The 22,266-nt window shown below is 41.1% G+C and overlaps 1 protein-coding gene across 1 annotated transcript in view; it reads right to left on the bottom strand.

The window, feature by feature from the left end:
* Positions 1-213, bottom strand: part of ITPR1 (inositol 1,4,5-trisphosphate receptor type 1) — a 319,709-nt gene extending 319,496 nt beyond the window's left edge. The window contains exon 1 of the mRNA XM_061197169.1: positions 62-213. The gene's annotated coding sequence lies outside the window, so the exon portion shown is untranslated. The remainder of the gene's footprint in view (positions 1-61) is intronic.
* Positions 214-22,266: the final 22,053 nt, after the last annotated feature.

Genomic DNA, 22,266 nt, shown 5'->3' with positions numbered 1-22,266 from the left:
CTTCTGCCCCCGGGGGCACAGTACCAACTCCCCGCGCCCTCTGCCCGGCCCCAGCCGCTACCTTGGTGCCCGGGGAGCCACGCCGCTCTGGGGGAGCAGGGCGAGGAGAGGGGTTAGCAGCCGCTGGGTAATCCCATGTCCGCGAAGCGGGAGCTCCTTCCGTGAGGATGGAAGCGGAACACCCACACCTCCTCTCGGCGTGAGCGTTCTCTCTCCACCCTCTGCCGCCTCCTCCACCACCACCTCCTCCTCCTCTCCTCCCACCCCAGCGAGCCTGAGAAAGCGCTTCAGCAGCTCATCCACATGGTTACTGCACTTCGAAGCGGCTCCTGGCAGCTTATATAGGCCGGGAAGCTCCCTGGGCAATGTAGTCCGAGTCCGGGGTCGTGGCGGCGCCTGGGGCCCCGAGGATGAACTACAAGTCCCAGAATCCTATGGGCTCCCGGGCTGGGCTCTAAATAGACGCACGCCGGGACAGGGAGGGGCGTCCGGCCGAGAGTCCGGGCTTCAAAACCAGCTCGGGTTTGAGAGCTGGCTGGGTTTGGAGCCCGCGACCCAAAACTATCTCTGGGGGCGCCCCCAACCCTTGGGGACTCTCCTCCTTCGGTTGCCCCCTTTCCCTAGAATCCAGGTGTAACTGGGAGCAGAGAGCGGGGAGGAGCTCGGATTTCTGCTTTGGGAAGTTTTTACAAGCTGTTACCCACCCTTCCCCCGCTTTGAGTCCCCGAGCCAAGAATTTCAGAAATCCAGGGCACAAAAACGCCAGTGTTTGCGGTCAAGGATTAAAGGCGCGAGGTTGTCTTTATTTAATCTGCTCTGCCCTGTTCGGGTTTGCACAGAAAACTAAGTCTGGGAGCAGCGCAAGCGGGGATACAGGCAAGTGGCTTGAGAACACTTTCCTGAACCCGAACTGCTTGTGTGTTTCCTCGCCCCGCAGAAGGTAAAGAAACGCAAGCCTCTCGGTGCACAAATAAAGGAGCCGGGTTGTGACTTGCCAGCGCTGAGATTGAGAGGCAGAAAATAAATACAAACCGCGACCTCGGTCCTGACCCTGCTACAGGCAGCCCCTCTGCTCCCGGGAGCTGTAAATGCTTAAGTAAATAAACCGCAAACCAGAAAAATAAGGGCTGTGGAGAGAGAAGCTCACACAAAGATGCGCGTCCAGGCGGGGCGCCCTCCAGCAGCTCCGACAGGGGCTTCAGGGACAAGGTGGCTTTCAGCTCACTGCTAAGTGACGCCTGGCTATAAGCTTCAGGCTGCGGCTTTTGCAGGGAGGGCAAGTCAGGCTCAGAAGATGTGCGTTCATTCCTCAAACGTTTCCTGAGAGTCCAGTGGGTACCAGGCGCTGTGCCAGGCACTGGAGTATGGTGGTGAGCCAAAACACATCGCAGTGTTCCGGACAGGCACTGCCTACTGCCGCATAGGATCTGCTACAACAACAGCAATAGCAATAATAATAATTGGGGAGACTGATTTTGAGCCCAGCCCACATGCACTTTTCATGAGTTTTAACAACCCTAGGCATATTTATTATCCCTATTTGACAGACGCGCAACTGAGGGCTCAAAGAAATCAAGTAACTTCCCAAGATGACACCGTCAACTAAGGCGTGCAACCTGCATTCCAAGTCCAGCCTATAAGTGTACTAAGTCCTTGTCTTTCGGGAAATCCATCACCACCGCCTTAAACGGCCTCCCTCCCCATTTTGGGAGCAGCCTCTGAGACCTTGGGCAAGTCATTTTTATCTCTTTGCCCTAGTTTTGCCATCTTGGAGGGAGAAAATCATTAGAATTTGCCAACTTTCTGTCAAGTTTGTTTGATACAGAGTCAACAGTCTTGTGAAACTTCAGAAACAAATTAGGGGAGCAGCATAGCTAATAATTATTACTGACATAATAATGCCAAAACTAATAATAATTACTGACATTTATTGGGTACAGGCCATGTGCCAGGCATTACTCTAAACTCTTTATGTACATTACCTCATCAAATCCTATTAATGAACCTTGTTTTTTACTTATGAGAAAACTGAGGCACAGAGAGGTTAAGTAACTTCCCCAAAGTCACACAGGGAGTAGGCTGTCCACTCCCAAACCTTGGTTTTTTACTACTGCCCTCCACAGCTTCCCCAATGTAAACATATGTGTTGTATTTGCGCATATAAGCGTTTAATCATCCAGGAATGGTTATCACATTCACCTTTGTCCCCTCCTCTCTTTCAGCATCATCCTCTGGTCACTGGACACCACAGGCTTGTGCCTAATGCCTCAAGCTACCACTCCCATCAGCAGGAAGCTCCCCCATCTTGTCACAACAAAGGGGTTCACACCTTTCCCATCTGTCCCCTCTCTTCCTCCATGAAAACAATCTGTTTTATTGCTGAAGGGTTTTTTGTTCTGCTTTTCATATTCAACAAATCGCTCTATGCTGACATAACTGGTAAATACTAAAGGGCAATTGTTCCCTGTGCTTCTAATTCAGAAACACAGTGGGATTGTAACGTGGATTTTCTGAAGAAAACTTGCTCAAGTCTGAGGGCTGGAGTTGGGTGATTTTCATCCTCACCATATAGTGGACACTTGACCTTTAACTGCTTTCTCCACTGTCTTCCCACCCAGACCACAAGTTTCATTAAAGGCAGGGACCATATTTTATTTATGCTTGTATTCCCTACCACCCCTAACCCAGCAGGCCTTAGTCCTCTGTCTGTGCATTTTTTTAGATATGCAAAAAAAAAAAAAATGTTCATTTTAAAAAGGTGTTTTGACAGGAGGTGTGGCAGGCATGTGGAAAGCTAGATGAACATATTTTTTGAGCACACAAACCTTGTAGCCCATTTGCGTCATAGACTGTTTCCTCTACCTGTGTGTATGAATGGTCCTATTCAACATTTTGCAACTGGCCTCAGGTTCTGGAAGCTACTGGATCACTAGAAAGTAGTTTTGCTAAATTTGCTATGACGCTCAGAGGTTCTCTATGATGGAGTATGACTGATGATTGAATTCCCGATAAAAGGACCACAGCCCATTTCATTCTCCATTATCCATAGAGAGAAGGGGGCTTCTTTGTCTTTGCTGTATTTTTTTCCTGGTAGAATTTTCTAGATCTGTGCTTTCCAATACAGTAGCCACTAGGCATTTGGGCACTTACGATGTGACTACTTGTAACTGAGATGTGAAGTAGGTATAAAATACACACTGAACTTTAAAGACTTAGGACAAAAAAATCAAAATATCTCATTAATAATTTTTATATTGATCGCGTGGTGAAATGATAATATTTTGGATCTACTGAGTTATAGTAGATTATAAAAATTAAGTTCACCTGCTTCTTTTTACTTTTTTACGGTATTACCGCAATATTCAAAATTACATATATGGCTTATATTATATGCTACTGGACAGTGCTGGTCTAGAACACCAAGAATCTGATTCTTGAGATCCAATTTGAGAAGATGACCAGCCCTGAAAGTTGCCATTTATGACTTTGCCCTTGCAAATGCCCTATGCAGGGAAGTAGGAGAGCTTTGCAGTCAGGATACTATCACAGATTGAGCAGAAGTCTGAAGAACGTCCAAAACTAGCACACCAGCCTACCCCAGGGAAACCCTACAAATAGAAACAGGTTCTCGTCAGCGGTATTCAGCTGAAAACTGCAACCAAATTAATCTTCCTAGAAGCCCACCCTCAAATGCTACCCTGATTAACACAGCAAGATATGCTGGAGAAAGCAAAGAACAGAAAAAAAAAAATGGGTGTGACGCCCAGGTGCACCATTAATATCCATGTAACTGTGGCCAGTCACCTAACTGTGCAGAGGCTCAGTTTTTTTGATAGAGTAAAGCCGATAATCCTTGCCCTGCCAAGCTCACCAGATCAAATGAGTCATTGGACATGATTGGCGTTGCAAGCTCACCGTAGCTGTACCAAGAGAACATTATCAACAAGCATGGGGAAAATGTTGATGCGTCATGATATAGTACTCAGTTCCAAACCAAACTTCAGATTATTAGGGCAGCATTAGTCCCAGTTTCCTCCCAGGCAAAAGATTTAAATTGCCTATGAATGTCACAGTGAGCCTTGAGTACTTTCATTAATAGCTCTCCAAATCACTCTTAAATGGCAAGACAGAATGACTGACGCTGAAGTCAGAGAATTTGATGTATTTTTTCGGGCCCTGATGTGTTACCTACATGTGCCATCAAACATGAGAACTATCAGTAAAGAGAACTAGCTACTATATAGCCAATCTTCCAACTGTTCTCTCTTGGTCATTGGTCATTATCTCCTTTTTGTGGTGGAAGGATGGAATCACAGTCCTCTTTGAGAATCTTACAAAACCCATGGACATTTGCCCCAGCACAACACAGATGCTCACAATTTTGGCACCACTTCTTGGAATTTCTTGTACCAACACCCCCAGTCTCATTCATAGATACCCCTACAAGACTGGATTGTCTTTTAGCTCCATCTTTCTGTCATGTTGTCTCTCCAACCAGATAAACTGTTTGAAGATAGGGACCAGGTCCTATATTTGTGTAGCATCTAGCTCAGCTTTGCATACAGAGTAGGTGCACAGCATTTACTGGCTAATTCACTATTGAAACTATAAGGATGGCCAGAAGAAGTGATGCGCAAACACATAGCAGCCCTACTTGAGATGGAAAAAGTGCAGTTGGCATTTGGACAAGAGCAGAAGAGAGACCAATTTGGCATGGAGCTAGGAAAAGTAAGGTGTTTTTCCTGAGCCCAGGCTCTGGGCATCCTCTGAGGCTAGGAAAAGGCATGAACAGGGAGAGGCCCTATATTTGCTGTCCCATCTCTGGAATTTAAAAGAGACTCCTGGTCAGTAACCTTGCACGTGGAGGGAATCTGGGCAAACTGTCAATGATATAAAATCTGGGAGGCAGCATAATAGCTACAGAAGAATGCAAAAATTAAGTTCTCACTACCACTTTAAACTATATGAAAGTGACAGCTATACCATCTCTGATTATTGCTGCCAACATTATCAAGAACCACGTAAGCAAATCAAGAGCACTCTTGCTTTCTTATCCATTATCTTCCTGTGACACATGCAGAACCAGGGCTTTATTATCATCTCAGACATTTCCCCCATCTCCTGCCTCCCATCTGTAGGACTATCATCCTAAACTACTCTGGTAGCCAAGCTAGACCTAGGGACTTGAAGAAATCTTGGGAAAGTCCTCATTATCTTATCCTAGTGTTTGAAATGAAAGGCAATCTGTCAAAAGAAAAACAGAAAGCTTTTCCTTACAGAAGATTTCAGCTAATTCATGTAGAAGGAATAATAAAATTAGAAAATCACCATTTTGCAGCTTCTGCTGTAAACATGTGTTTAGGCAGATATCAATAAATGCCAAACCTCCTGGGCGAAATGTTGATGGGAAAAAAGATATCATATGGTCCTTAAAAATCACCTCCCACACTACTCACTAATTATGAAGTGGAAAGTGGACCTTTACAGTGAAGAAATATGGCAAGCACCCACATTAACCAAGTAATCAAATTTACCATCAAGAATACTGGAACAAGCAGAAACTATTTACATCCTGATATGATTCTATAAGAAACCCACAATATCACATGTGAAACGTTCTTGCCCAATATGTTTCAGCATACAGTCAGACAAACCCAGAATATGGGGCATTCCACAAGACCACTGGTCTGGACGCTTCAGATAAATCAGTGTCATGGAGAAAAAAAAAAATGGCAGGAGGACTATCTAGATTTAAAAGACTAAAACAAACATTACAACTAAATGTAACATGTGACCAGTGATTGGATCCTGAATTGGAAGAAATAAGAAAATATATCTATGGAAGACATTTTTCAGCAACTGGAAAAATTTGAATCTAGGTTGTATATTAAAGAACATTATGGAATTATTCATTTTCTTGGGTGCAATAATGGTATTGTGGTTATGTAGGAGAATGCCCTTGTCCTTAGGAGGCATACCCTAAAGCAGCGGCCCGCAACGTTTTTGGCATCAGGGACTGGTTTCGTGGAAGCATTTTTCCACGGAGAGGGGGAGGCGATGGGTCAGGCTGTAATGCGAGGGATGGGCGGATGGGGAGCCGCAGATGAAGCTTTGCTCGCCCGCCGCTGTTCATCTCCTGCTGTGCGGCCTGGTGCCTAACAGGCCGTGGACAGGTACCGGTCCGCAGCCGGGGGTTTGGGGACCCCTGCCCTAAAAAAGTATTTAGAAGTGGAATCTCCTGGTGTCTGAAACTCACTCTCAAAAAATGCATATGTATTTAATCTGAAAAAATTGTTTATGTATTTGTACTTGTCTACTTCCTCAAAAAACGATCTAAAATCTTGCCACATTTATAGATATTTCTATGACCATTTTTGTGATCCTTTCACAGTTATGCTGGAGAATTATTTCATACCTTTGAAGGTGATAGTTAAGTGCAATAAATTATTTTACAATTTCCATTTAAGTTTTTCGGTAAAATGTAAAACAAGCTAGTTCCTGTAACTAGGCATATTTGTGTCAAAGGTGTCCAAGTTATGAGTAATTCATTGCAATTACTTAAGGTCTTTTCAAGGCAACCAGAAAAGCAAAGCAAATGACGCATGAGAAAAGGGAAGTGGAAAACTTGAGAATTTTTACAGACTTCATTTTTCCCTTCTCCTGGGAAAGTTATTTAATGATCAATAGACCTGGTCACTAAAGCAAGTACTGAAATCTACTTAATTCAGTTACCAATCAAGCAGAACCTGCAGCTTTTTCACTTCCCGTGTTACATCAGTGTATCCGGACTGAAGAGAGTTAACTGCTTCCTTTTGTTCCCACTTAATTTTGTTCCCAGATTAAAGTAGTATTTTCCTCTAATTGTAGTTTTAGGATATGGGCAATCTGCATCATGAGTTCAACCCAGATGGAGAGTTTGAGTTTAATCCTTCACGAAACAGATCAGTGAGGTGGGGTCAGCCCAGGGAAGTGGGATTGGAGAGGTGGGGAGTAAAGTAGAGGGATTTATATAGGAACACTTTATTGGCTACTTAAGTACCTGGCTGTCAGTATTAAACTGATATTTAATGGGTACCTACATACTCTACCAGGTGCTTAGCTGGGCACCAGGAAGCGTGGAAAAGACCGAGTAGAATGCAGAGTGTTTTGCTGTCTGCTTTTTCTGTATCATTACCTTCCTTCCAAAGGAATTTCAGACTTTCAAATGTGGTGTTTAGAGGGTAACAAATAGGAAGATTGGCTGCTTTTTAATGGTTAAGTTGTAGCCCTTAGATGGTCTTTCATCCCATTTCCTTCGTTGTCCTTCTTTCCAGTAATATTTTGCAGACCTAGCAGCTGTGACCTAGGAAATCGCCTAGATGCTGTCCAGGTCCTCTGGCCTTCTTTAACTACTTCACCACCATCTAGGGTGATGAAATAGTTAAAGAAGGGACTATTTCTCCAATAAAGATACACATTATCAGGATGATTCTTTGTCATGGAAACACTTATATAGAATATAATATAGCAAGTGAAGGAGAGGAATAGCTTCTTGTGAGTAGTTTCTCTATTCAACTCTCCCTCAAACAAGCCCTTTTAATTACACTTATAACTGTGCTACCTCTCAGGGGTAGGAGGAGGAAGAAGAAAGTGCATCTATTTTAAAGGCAAAGTCTCACTCAACACCTGAGCTGCCTCGAGAAGTAGATGAAGTTGGCAATCCTTGATGCAAATGAGCGATTCTATGCCAATAAGTGTTCACTAGAAAAAAAATTAAACAAGCAGATTGTACTCTCATTATCAAAAATAAAGATATTTGGAAGAGAAAGATTGTTTCAAAAGAATCCCATTCATAGGAAAAGCAAGGCCTTTCTTTCTGAGTTTTTGAATATACTGTTTTCTACCTGAATGAAAAAAACATGTAGTAAGGCTCAATGAAAATAATTCCATGTAGTAACAAGTAAACAGAGCTGGTCTTTCCAAAAAATGATTCCAGTAAGAATTTACTAATTATTTTTAACTTGTGCGTAATTGAATGATCATTTGACCTTCAGAAAAAGCAAACTATTTCAGTTCATGTGATTTTGGAAAAGTACACTTGGCTTGAGAAGTAGGGTGAAAAGCTGTTATTAGATAGATCTTTGTGTTATGTCTGTTGCCCTGGCTTTAAAAAAAAGAAGTGTATATTCTGACCCCAAATCAGTGTTAGAAATTAGGTTCTCAGGGCTTCCCTGGTTGCACAGTGGTTAAGAATCCGCCTGCCAATGCAGGGGACTCAGGTTCAAGCCCTGGTCCGGGAATATCCCACATGCCACAGAGCAACTAAGCCCGTGCGCCACAACTACATGAGCCTGCGCTCTGGAGCCCGTGTTCCGCAACAAGAGAAGCCACCGCAATGAGAAGCCCGCGCACCGCAAGGAAGAGTAGCCCCTGCTCTCCGCAACTAGAGAAAGCCCACGCACAGCAAGGAAGACCCAATGCAGCCAAAAATAAATAAATAAAATTTTTTTTAAAAAAGAAAAGAAATTAGGTTCTCAGATTAATAGCCTTTATTTCTCTTCCACTTAGCTTATTTTCAGAACATTATCACAAGGGAAGAGGCACCGATATTAAAAAAGAAAAGGGCAGGGCTTCCCTGCTGGCGCAGTGGTTGAGAGTCTGCCTGCCAATGCAGGGGACACGGGTTCGAGCCCTGGTCTGGGAAGATCCCACGTGCCGCAGAGCAACTGGGCCCGTGAGCCACAACTACTGAGCCTGCGCGTCTGGAGCCTGTACTCCGCAACAAGAGAGGCCGCGATAGTGAGAGGCCGGCGCACCGCGACGAAGAGTGGCCCCTGGTTGCCGCAACTAGAGAAAGCCCTCGCGCGGAAACGAAGACCCAACACAGCCAAAAATAAATAAATAAATAAATAAATTTATTAAAAAAAAAAAAAAAGACTTCTTATAATGCTAACCTATTTTGGAACCATGTTTTGAAGAAAGAGTGGCACTTGGTGACATGTCAATCCACATTCAAAGTAAAAGAGGGAAAACACTGTCATGTGTTTCATGGAATAATTCTTTTTTTTTTTTTAATGGCGGAAGTTTTTTTTTAAATTATTTTATTTTATTATTATTTATTTACTATTTATTTTTGGCTGTGTTGGGTCTTCGTTTCTGTGCGAGGGCTTTCTCTAGTTGCGGCAAGCGGGGGCCACTCTTCATCGCGGTGCGTGGGCCTCTCACTATCGCGGCCTCTCTTGTTGCAGAGCACAGGCTCCAGACTCACAGGCTCAGTAGTTGTGGCTCACGGGCCTAGTTGCTCCGCGGCATGTGGGATCTTCCCAGACCAGGGCTCGAACCCGTGTCCCTTGCATTGGCAGGCAGATTCTCAACCACTGCACCACCAAGGAAGCCCTCATGGAATAATTCTTAATCAGCAAGTAATTAAATTTTGATTAATTGTAGCCATTAAATTATAATCTTATTTTTTTGTCACTATCTCATTTAAAATGTAATAAAAGCAGAAAAATCTTGAAGAAATGAGGAAACAATGGAGTTTGCCTTAAAAGTCTATTTTGGAGGGGGGAAGAGGTCATACATTTCTATCATTCCCCCATAAAGAAGAAGCCTGTTTGGGAAGTTTAGGAAACTTTTTGTACATAGGATGGAACACCCTGCTAGAGACATGTCACTGGCAAATGTTGGCATCCATAAAGCACACAACAGCAAAGAGAGCTGGCAGATTTGGGTAGAATTTCGAACGCATGGGTTGTTTTCAGAGTATTTGCCAATGCTATGTTCTCTGATTCCATGGGTTCCCCGGTCCCTCCCACAGTGCCCGGCAGGTGGTGGATACTTGGCATCTATTGATTATATAAACATATGAAGTCAATATATTTCTTAACATTATATATATGCATGGGATATCTGGGTCTCTAAGGATCAGTTAAAGTGGTACTGGAGATCCCTAAAGTATCATAAACAAACTAGGTAGCCCTGGTTGTTTAATATTCATTTACATGTATTAAGAAAAGTGTATTCATTTAAAATTTTCTATTAAATTAAGATACAGCCAATACTAACTAGTAAGTTATCTGTATCCTAGATAAGTCAACCATGCCTGCAAGTAGAGTCGAGTCAAAATGCCTAGATTTTTCCACTCCTAGTTATCTGTCTACCCAAGGGAAAGGAAAACGTACATCCATACAAAAACGTGTGCACAAATGTCCATAGCAGCATTATTCATAATTGGCAAAAGTGGAAACAACCCAAACATCCATCAACTGATAAAATGATAAACAGAACATGGAATACTTATACAATGGAGTATTATTCAGCCATAAAAATAAATGAATTACTGACACATGCTATAAGACGGATGAACCTTGAAAACATTATGCTAAATCACAAAAGGCTGCATATTATATGATTCTATTTATATAAAACATCCAGAATGGACAAATCTATAGAGACAATGCAGATCATTGTTTCCCTAGGCCTGGCAGGGAATGGGGTTGCTGGGAGGGAATGGAGGGGACTGCTAAAGGGTATGGAATTTCTTACTGAGGTGGTGAAAATGTGCCAAAATGGATTGTGATTATGATTGTACGCCTCTGTGGTTATGTGAAAAGCCACGGAATTGTACACTTTACATGGGTGAATTGTATAGTAGATGAATGATTTCTCAATAAAGGTATTACAAGAGAAAAATGCTGGGTTTGAAACCTGGGACCCTGCCACTTACTAACTTAGGTAAATTACTTATCTGAAAAGGGGCCAATATAGTGTCGCCCTCATGGGGTTGTTGCTATAATGATTAAAGGAGATAATTCTAGGGAAAAGCCTCAAATATAACAAGCACGTAAGTGGTAGTATCATTCGTTATTATAGTATATTGGCTGATCCACAGCCCCTGCTGCTGTGTTTTGAACCATTTAGGAGACACCACAGGACCATAGCCAGCAGTACAGCTGCATGTGAAAAGGTGACCTGAGCCAATGGCTGCTCTTTAATTAATTAACTAACTGACTTATTTTTATGTTTAGCTTAGTTCTATTTTCTTCTTCCAGTTTTATTGAGATATAATTGACTTACAGCACTGTATAAGTGTAAAGTGCACAGCATAATGACTTCTACACACATCGTGAAATGATTACCACAATGTTTAGTGAACATCAATCATCACATATAGATACAAAATTAAAGAAAGAGAAAAAAAATTTTTTCCTTGTGATGCCAACTCTTAGAATTTACTCTCTTAACAACTTTCATACATAACATACAGAAGTATTAATTATATTTATCATGTTGTACATTACATCCCTAGCACAATACTTATTTATCTGATAACTGGAAGTTTGTACTTTTTGACTGCCTTCATCCAATTCCCTCTCCACTCCCCTCTGGTAACTACACATCTGATCTTTTTTCCTCTGAGTTAGTTAGTTACTGAATTACTTAGTCTGTTTTTGGAGGATAATTGGCCTACAGCACTGTGTTAGTTCCTGGTACACAGTATAGTGATTCCATATTTCTATGCATGGAATGTATTTCAAAATGATCACAACAATAAGTCTAGTTATGATCTGTCACCATACAAAGATACTACACGATTATTGACTATACTCCCCACACTATACATTTTGTACCTGTGACTCATTTATTTTGCAGCTGGAAGTTTGTACGTCTTAACCTCCCTCACCAATTTCTCTCCCTGACCTAACCCCTCACCTCTGTCAACCACCTGTTTATTCTCTGTATCTATGACTCTATTTCTGTTTTGTTTTGTTTGTTCATTTGTTTTGATTTTTAGATTCCACATATAAGTGAAATCATACAGTATTTGTCTTTCTCTGACATTTCACTTAGCATAATAATATACAATGGGGAAAAGACGGCCCCTTCAACAAATGGTGTTGGGAAAATTGGACCACTCCATGCAAAAGAATGAAACTGAACTAGTCTCTCACACAGTTATAAAAATAACTGCAGGTCCCTCCATGTTGCTGTAAAAGGCAAGAATTCATTTTTTATGGCTGAATAATATTCCACTGTATTCGCCACTTTCTTTATCCGTTCATGTGTTGATGGACACTTAGGTTGCTTCCATATCTTGGCTGTTGTAAATAATGCTGCAATGAACATAGGGGTGCATATACCTTTTTGAATTGTGTTTTCGTTTTCTTCAGACAAATACCCAAAGTGGAATTGCTGGATTGTAGTGTAGTTCTATTTTTAATTTTTTGAGGAACTTCCATACTGTTTTCCATAGTAGCCACACCACTTCCATTCCCACCAACAGTGCACGAGAGTTCCCTTTTCTCCACATCCTTGCCAACGCTTGTTATTTGTTGTCTTTTTTATTACAGCCATTCTGGCAGGTGTGAGGTGACATCTCATTGGTTTTTTTTTGATTTGCATTTCCCTGATGATTGGTGTTGCTGAGCATCTTTTTGTGTCTGCTGGTCATCTCTATGTCTTCTTTGGAAAAATGTCTTTTTAGATTCTCTACCCTCTTTTTAAAAAATCAGGTTGTTTCATTTTTTGATGTTGAGTTGTATGAATTCTTTGTATTTTTGGATATTAACTCCTTATCAGATATATAATTTGCAAATATCTTCTCCCATTCAGTAGGCTGCCTTTTCATTTTATTGATTATTTCCTTCACTGAGCAAAATGTTGTTAGTTTGATGTAGTCCCATTTGTTGAGTTTTGCTTTTGTTTCTCTTGTCTGAGGAGATATATCTAGAAAAAATATTACTAAGACTTATGTCAGAGAGTGTACTGCCTAGGTTTTCTTCTAGAAGTTTTATGGTTTCAGGTCTTACATTTAAGTCTTTAATCCATTTTGAGCTTATTTTTATAACTGTGTGAGAGACTAGTTCAGTTTCATTCTTTTGCATGGAGCGGTCCAATTTCCCCAACACCGTTTATTGAAGGGGCCGTCTTTTCCCCATTGTATATTCTTCCTTCTTTTGTTGTGGATTAATTGCCCATATAAGTGTGGGCTCATTTCTGGGCTCTCTATTCTGTTCCATTAATCTATGTGCCTGTTTTTGTGTCAGTACCTAACTGTTTTGATTACTGTAGCTTTGCAGTGTAGTTTGAAATGAGGGAGCATGATACCTCCAGCTTTATTCTCCTTTATTTTGATAGAGAGTACACTGAAACTGTAGATTGCCTTGGAGAGTATGGTCATTTTAACAATGTTAATTCTTCCAATACATGAGCCTAATATACCTTTCCTCTGTTTGTGTTGTCTTCAATGTCCTTCATCAGTGTCTTATAGTTCTCCAAGTACAGGTCTTCTACCTCCTTAGATGGATTTATTCCTCATTATTTTATTCTTTTTGATACTATTGGAAATGTGATTGTTTTATTAATTTCTAGGACAGTTCATTGTTAGTGTATAGAAATGCAACAGATTTCTATATATTGATTTTGTATCCGGCAACTTTACCGAAATTGATGTTCTTTAGATTTAAATAAAGAAACAGAGAGACTAGAGTAACTGACTGTGAGGCCTAAATTTTCAAGGTCACAGGGGCTGGACAAGCCCTGTGCAAATCAGAGTGATGAGAGAGCAGAAATAACTGTGAGGGAACAGAGAGGAACACAGAGGAGATGCTCACCAGAAGGTGAGATGCTGGGAGTAAAGTTGAGGTTGGCCAATACCTAGAACCGCCTGAAGTCCTGGTAATTTCCTTGTCTAATTCCAAGCCATTCATAGCCATGCAGTGTGCCACCACCACTGTGTGAGGCAGTGTAACCGAGTACTAAATAACAGAGGTACTGCCATCACATTGCAGAAGTCCAAGTCCCACTTTCCAATCCCAGCATTCCACTTACCAGCCCCATGACTTTGGGCAAGACCTATATTGGTCCCTTTTCAGATAAGTAATTTACCTAAACTCTCTGAGCCTCAATCACCTGATCAGCCAAATTGGTATCATTATAGAACTTCCCTCACTGCCTTGTTAAAGGAATGAAATGAGACAATGCACCTAAGTGCTCAGCACGTAGTAAATACTCAATAAATGAGAGACTATTAGTTAACACTACAGTCTTTATTATTATTATTATTACTATTAATGCAACTTTACTCCTTGCACGCACAGGCATTTAGTCAAATAGCTGGTTATGCAAAGCTGTTTACACAGTGAAGTCCTTTAGTTGAAAAGTAGTTTGTATAAAAGGATACTTGAAAGCAGAAATTTTTTGGGGGGGGCCATGCCACACAGCTTGCGGGATCTTAGTTCCCCAACCAAGGATTGAACCCGGGCCCTCAGCAGTGAGAGCATGGAATCCTAACCACTGGCCCACCAGGGAATTCCCAATAGTGGAAATTTTATAAAGGAGTTATTTACTCAGTCCTTTCTTTTGCTGACGAAGGAACAGACATCTAAAGATTCAGTGGTTCTTCCAGTTCATAGAGACACACAGAGGCTATGTGAGGTTGAGAAACCAGGCTTCCTGACCCTAGGCAGGAGGTAAGTCCACTGACTCTCAGATCTTTGGGACTGAAACTACTAAATTAAAGTAGCAAACTTTTCTACCTAGTCTCTTAACCAGCTCTTTATTTTTAGTTTTTAAACAGAAGTCAAGATTAAAATCCTAATGCTATTTACTTTTTATTATATCAATGTTTATTTCTGTAAATTTTATTATACACATTATAGTAAATTAAATCCACCATTTGTTTTAGTTAGGTTTTATTCCACTGAGCTTTTGGCTGGTCCATCAATATAGCCAAGTTCCAACAGGAAAGAGACACTTTTCCGTGGTGAAATCACAAGAATGTCCTGGGTTCCCAATGACCTAACCTGTTCTTCTGTTGCTGTGACCCAGAGAAAAAAATTCCTGAAAGAGGAGCAACAGTGGAGTCATTCCATGGCTGACTTATTTTTTTTCACATGACAGTAATACCAATTATCCTAGAAATGGGAGGGGAAAAAAACCAAAATCCTTACTTTTTTTGTCAGATTTCCCAGAGGAGCAAGCATGGCACAGTTCCTTTTTCTTTTCTGCAATTATTTTCAAATTAATTTGCTCCTGGCCCAGTTTACTTTTATTCATTTCTATAGCCATTGCATCACACCCAAATGAGCTTCCTCTTTCTATTGTTAGACAAATTTTCTCAAAATATTTTAAAACCTTCTGCTTCCTCTCCATTCTGTTTTGTGGGTGAAGCGTTTTATTCAGACTCTTTCCTCTGAGTCCTCTTGAGTTACAAAGTTAAATGATAATCTGTGGGTGGGAGACTTTGAGAAAGTTTTGACAGTTGTAGGAAGACAGTTTGTGAGATGACATTTACTGTCTCTCATTGGTTTATCTATGGATGTGCCTGTGGTGTCTTGTATGTTACACTTAGTAAGTTGTCATTAATAATAATGATGATGATGATAAACACATTATAATAGAGACCATTTATTGAGGTCTTACTATGTGTTAAGTGCTTTACATAAGTCATTCTATTTAATCCTCTTCGCAGTCCTAAAGCGTGGATTTTATTAACCCTATTTGACAGATGAATTCCAAAATTTAAGTAAGTTGCCCAAGATCATTCAACTTGTAAGCAGCAAGGGCTGTCTGAGTCCTAAGCTCTTATTCATTATATCCATGCTTCTCAAACTGTGGTCCTCAGACCAGCAGCAAGAAATGCCAATTCTCATGCTGCGTCCCAGATCTGCTGAATCAGAAATTCAGGGAGTGGGGCCCAGCAATCTGTGTTTTAATCAGCTCTCTGAATGATTCTGATGGATGCTGAAGTTAGAGAATCAGCTGCAGCATGCTATGCTTTATAGGCACAAAGGCATCACACCTGTAAGGAGGGAACTGGGAAGTCTTCTGGGAAATGACTCCAGGAACTTTGCCTGGCCAAGGACTGGCTGGGACCTGTGGCTTCCTGTCTCTCACAGGGAGGTCCGAGACTTCCCCTGGTTCCAAAGGCCCACAGATCTCCAGGGGTTGGGTGGTTGGCCTTTCTCTGAATTCCCCTGAACAGCTAGCATACAAGCTCTGTCTGTGCTTGAACCCTAAGTGGTTATCATCACCCTCCAATTCCTCCCTGACCCCATGCAAGACCACTCTCATACTTTCCTAGAGAGAAGGGAGAACAGCGAGTGTGAAGGTTGAGGTGCAGAGTCCCCCCTCTGGTACTCAGACTCACCATGGTCCAGCTGTGCCCCCAGCCAAAGCACATCGTCTGACACTCCAAAGGATGCTCTGTACATCTGCTGACCTTCTGCTGTGAATCCCAGCCTGTCTCTAGTGATAATGCTGGAACTGGAAGATGTATTTATGTTAGTTTCCTATTGCTGCCATAAAAAATGATCAGAAACTTAATGACTTAACAAACACAGATTTATTATCTTATGGTTCTATAAGTCAGAAGACCAACATGGGTCTCATTGAGTCAAAACCAAGGTACATTCCTTCCTTTCTGGGGACCCTAGAAGAGAATCTGTTTCCTCGCCTTTTCAATCTTCCAGAGGCTGCCCGCATTCCTTGGCTTGTGGACCCTTTCTCCATCTACAACATCAATAACGTTGCATCTCTCTGACCATTCTTCAATAGTCACATCTCCCTCTGACCACAGCCAAGAGGTGTTCTCCTGCTCACCTATGTAATTAGATCGAGCAGGACAATCTCCCCATCTCAAGGACCTTAACCTAATCACATCTGCAAAATCCCTTTTGCCACGTAAGGTAACGTATTTATAGATTCTGAAATTAGGACGTGGACATCTCTGGAGCCATTATTCTGCCTACCAGAGTCTTCTTTTGTCGCACAGAGCACAGCATTCTTTTTCGGAGACTATAGTTGCAAATTCCAAGAGATAGGAACAAGAAGAGAAAATGAATTCATATATTATATGTCATTTAGAGGACTATACAAAGCCATGTTTCCTTGATTCCAAGACCATTTACTGAAATATATACCCTGCTTTGAAAAAAAATTTTTTTGAGGGAAAAGGAAGCACTACCATATTATATGTATCCCTAGCTCACAAGATACAACCAGAATTCAGAAACAATACAATGAGATATGGAAATGTGTTGCAGAATCAAAGTGATAGCATAGTAAAACCAGCTAGTGTTTATTTCCTTTCTTATACCTATATATTTGGTCTCAATAAAATATGATTATGAAGTAGGCAAGGTAGGAGACTCAGGCGCGTAGAAGCTTAATTACTAAACCTAAAGTTTCCTAAATAAATGCTGGGACCCAAAGCTAATCTTTGAGTCTGATGCCAGGACCTCTCTATTACGTGAGGCACATCTTCCCAGAGAGACATTACTTCCTCAGTGATCTCCAATCTTTGGGTCACAGACCCCTGGGGAACCAGTGATTACAAGTATTGGGAGTTCATTCAAATGTTAAGCATTGCCTGAAGCCCAAAAAGGTAATATATTTCTAAACCTTTCAAATATGTACAGGAACTGATGTGATTTAATACGCAGTTTCCTTTGCTAATGTACTGCCTTCAAAGCAGCATCTTGACGTTTCATTTTCCAAATAATTGGATACTAAAAGTAAAACTTCTATTGTAGGAGCATCTGAAATATAAATGTATGTTTATACTATATATATATATATATATATATATATATATTTATTTATTCACTTTTCCAATTGAGATCTTCTTGAAAAAGTTGGGAATCATTCTTCTCCATCATTTCATTTGACTTTCCATCTTTACAGCCAGGAGGGTCAGCCAGATGGATATAACAGCACCTCCATCCAGTGGTTATGTGACGATCCACTTTAATTCATCCAACAAGTATTTATTGCATATCCACTAGGTGCTGAACACAATTTCAGGCACCGAAGATACACCAGAGAAGAAAACAGATGAAGATTCTTGCCCTTGTGGAACTGACATTAAATAATTTAAAACATGAAATACTTAGAACGTTGCTTGGTACCTAGGAATAGCTCAAGAATGATTAGTTCTTATGATTATTATAATTATCAACTTATGTAATATCTAAAATGAGCATTCCAGAGTATTTTTTAAAAATAGGACACATTCCTCTGAATATTTAGAGAGTAAAAATGAGAAGTCCAAAGAGGCAGAAACATTTTGCCATGGGGTTCTTTCATTAGGCATTCTTTAGCATCATTGTGTGGTGAAATCAGTGGTTTGGAAAGTCTGCTAACTGAGGCTTTTTAATTTTTTTTTTTTTTTTTTTTTTTTTGTGGCCACGCGGAACAGCTTGCAGGGTTCTTAGCTTCCTGACCAGGGATTGAACCTGGCCTCGGCAGTGGAAGCACCAAGTCCTAACCACTGGACCGCCAGGGAATTCCCTAACTGAGGCTTTTTAGTTTTGCTAGTTTGTGCTGCAGTCAATGAGAAAAATTTTTACTCGAGAGAAATTTTCATTTTGTTTGCTTTTTTCTTTTTCTCTTGTTCAAATAGTTTCATCTTGCTTCTCTCCCACCTTCAGAGCCGAATGATGTTGTGCACTAGTGTTGAGGCCACAGACACCAGCCTGCTCGGGACACTTCGTGGCCTCACCACTGTGGCACAGCCCTCGTCCAGCTTTGACGGCTGCTGACACTCGGGGTATCACTGTTTCCCGTTCAACTGTCACAGAGAGGAAACCTGGTTTCCCCAGCTCCTGTTTCTTTCCCCACTGCCCACCGCAGCCCCACAGAAGCCTATGGTTTAGCTGTACTTGAGTCACATTGCCATCCCTGGTCCAATCAGCTGCAACTGGAAGTTCAGGCCAAACCGCCTCGTGCGTCAGAACCACTTAAAGCAATGCTTGGTGGGCCCACCCGCAGACTCAGGAGGTCTTGGGGTGGGGCCCAAGAATTTGCATTTCTAGCAAGTTCCCCAATGCTACTGATGCTGCTGATTCAGACAGTTTATAAATGCCGGCTCTTGTAAACCAAGACGCTAGCTGTACTCCTTTGTACCTGTGCTGGGAGGGACATTTTTCTCTTAGCAATGCTGGAGGGAGGCATGGCAAGCTCCGTGACAATTCCAGTATAGCTTACCATTTTCCTTCTCCAAACTTACCATCCATTCATATTCCCGATGTTCCTGAACAGTGGTGATTGGAGAGAAAGATGGGAAGAAGCTAGAGTGCACCAAAAGAAGTTCAGAGCAAGTAAAAGATGCTTTCTGGGCCTTTGGGAAGAGAGAGGAAGGAATAACATAAACAATCACCGTCCTAGCTTCTCTTCTAAATCCTAATAACATTGATGCTCACCCACCCTGGAGAGGGCTTTCTGCTTTAATCAGTCCACCAATTCAAGTGCTAATCTCCTCCAGAAACACCCTCACAGACACACCCAAAAATAATGTTTGACCAGATATCTGGGCATTTCGTGGCCCGGTCAAGTTGACACAGAAAGTTAACCATCACATGCACTAGACAGAGAGGCTTTTCCTGCTAATTGCACCTTCCTGCCTCCTTCCTTTCACAGGTTTCAAATCTGTATTACGGTCTGGAGGCTTTCAATGCCCATTCCTTTGTATTCCCTTGTCCCTTTAGTTTTCACAGGTGTTACCAACAATAAATCTCTTGCATTTCTGATTACATCTTGGCATCTGTTTCTTTTTAAATTAATTTTTATTGGACTATAGTTGTTTTACAATGTTGTGTTAGTTTCTGCTGTACAGAAAAGTGAATCAGCTATACGTATACATATATCCCCTCTTTTTTGGATTTCCTTTCCATTTAGGTCACCACAGAGCAACGAATAGTGTTCCCTGTGCTATACAGTAGATTCTCATTAGTTATCTATTTTATACATAGTAGTGTATATATGTCAAATCAATCTCCCAATTCATCCCACCCCCCTTTCCCCACCTGATATTCATACGTCTGTTCTCTACATCTGTGTCTCTATTTCTGCTTTGCAAATAAGATCATCTGTATTGTTTTTCTAGATTCCACATATAAACGATATTATGCAATATTTGTTTTTCTCTTTCTGACTTACTTCACTCTGTATGACAGTCTCTAGCTCTATCCACGTCTCTGCAAATGGCACAATTTCGTTCCTTTTTATGGCTGAGTAATATTCCATTGCATATATGTACCACAACTTCTGTATCCATTCTTCCGTTGAGGGACATTTAGGTTGCTTCCAGATCCTGGCTATTGTAAATAGTGCTGCAGTGAATATTGGGGCACACGTATCTTTTGAATTATGGTTTTCTCCAGGTATATGCCTAGGAGTGGGATTGCTGGTTCATATGGTAGCTCTATTTTTAGTTTTTTAGGGAACCTCCATACTGTTCTCCATAGTGGCCGTATTAATTTACATTCCCACCAGCAGTGTAAGAGGGTTCCATTTTTTTCTCCACACCCTCTCCAGCATTTATTGTTTGTGGATTTTTTTGATGATGGTCATTCTGACCGGTGTGAGGCGATACCTCATTGTAGTTTTGATTTGCATTTCTCTAATAATTCTGTAATAATTTGGTTGGATTGTTTGTTTTGCTGATATTGAGCTGCATGAGCTGTTTGTATATTTTGGAGATTAATCCCTTGTCAGTTGCTTCATTTGCAAATATTTTTTCCCTTTCTGAGGGTTGTCTTTTCGTCTTGTTTATGGTTTCCTTTGCTGTGCAAAAGCTTTGAAGTTTCATTAGGTCCCATTTGTTTATTTTTGCTTTTATTTTCATTACTCTAGGAGGTGGGTCAAAAAAGATCTTGCTGTGATTTATGTCCGAGAGTGTTCTGCCTATGTTTTCCTCTAAGAGTTTTATAGTGTCCGGCTTTACATTTAGGTCTTTAATCCATTTTGAGTTTATTTTTGTGTATGCTGTTAGGGAGAGTTTCTAATTTCATTCTTTTACACGTAGCTGTCCAGTTTTCCCAGCACCACTTATTGAAGAGACTGTCTTTTCCCCATTGTATATTCTTGCCTCCTTTGTCATAGATTGGGTGACCATAGGTGCGTGGGTTTATCTCTGGGCTTTCTATCCTCTTCCATTGATCTATATTTCTGGTTTTGGAGGCATCTGTTTCTGACATGAACTACACTGACAGAGTTGGTACTGGAAGTGGTCTGAGAAAGCAGGTGATAAGATGGGATTTGAGGACTGAGTCATCCACTGCCTGGCTGGCAATGAGGATGCCCATCTTTTTTTAATGAGATAGAGTTGATGTACAATATTATATAAGTTACAGGTGTACAACATAGTGATTCACAATTTTTAAAGGTTATACTCCATTTATAGTTATTATAAAATAGTGGCTGTTTTCCCTGTGTTGTACAATATATCCTTGTATCTTCTTTATTTTATACATGGTAGTTTGCCCCTCCTCCTTCCCTCTCACCACTGGTAACCACTACTTTGTTCTCTATATCTGTGAGTCTGTTTCCTTTTAGTTATATTCACTAGTTTGTTTTAGCTTTTAGATTCCACATATAAGTGATATCATATAGTATTTGTCTCTGACTTATTTCACTTAGCATAATACCCCCGAAGTACACCCATGTTGTTGCAAATGGCAAAATTTCATTCTTTTTTATGGCTGAGTAGTATTCCATTACATATGTGTGTGCATATATACATATGTATGTGTGTATATATATATCTCCTTTATCCACTATTGATGAACACTTAGGTTGCTTCCATATCTCAGCTGCTGTAAATAATGCTGCTATGAACATTGGGGTGCATGTATCTTTCTGAATTAGTATTTTCATTTTTTTTCCAGATGTATACCCAGGAGTGGAATTGCTGGGTAATACCGTAATTCTATTTTTAGTTTTTTGAGAACCCTCCATACTATTTTCCACAATGGCTGCACCAATTCACATTCCCACCAACTGTGTATGAGGGTGGCCTTTTCTCCATATCCTCACCAACATTCCTATTTGTGTTCTTTTTTTTTAAAGGTCCATGAATTTTTTTTTTTTAAAATAAATTTATTTATTTATTTATTTATTTTTGGCTGTGTTGGGTCTTCATTACTGTGTGAGGGCTTTCTCTAGTTGCTGCGAGCGGGGGCCACTCTTCATCGCGGTGTGCAGGCCTCGCACTATCGCAGCCTCTCTTGTTGCGGAGCACAGGCTCCAGACGCGCAGGCTCAGTAGTTGTGGCTCACGGGCCCAGTTGCTCCGCGGCATGTGGGATCCTCCCAGACCAGGGCTCGAACCTGTGTCCCCTGCACTGGCAGGCAGATTCTCAACCACTGCACCACCAGGGAAGCCTGTGTTCTTTTTGATGATAGCCATTCTGACAGGTGTGTGGTGATATCTTTTTGTGGTTTTAATTTGCATTTCTCTGATGACTAATGATGTTGAGAATCTTTTCATGTGCCTGTTGGCTATCTG

This window comes from Eubalaena glacialis, chromosome 7 (assembly GCF_028564815.1).
Source record: "Eubalaena glacialis isolate mEubGla1 chromosome 7, mEubGla1.1.hap2.+ XY, whole genome shotgun sequence".
Lineage (NCBI taxonomy): Eukaryota > Metazoa > Chordata > Mammalia > Artiodactyla > Balaenidae > Eubalaena > Eubalaena glacialis.
Note: the sequence above shows the minus strand (reverse complement) of the source record. Positions and strands in the feature narration are given on the sequence as shown.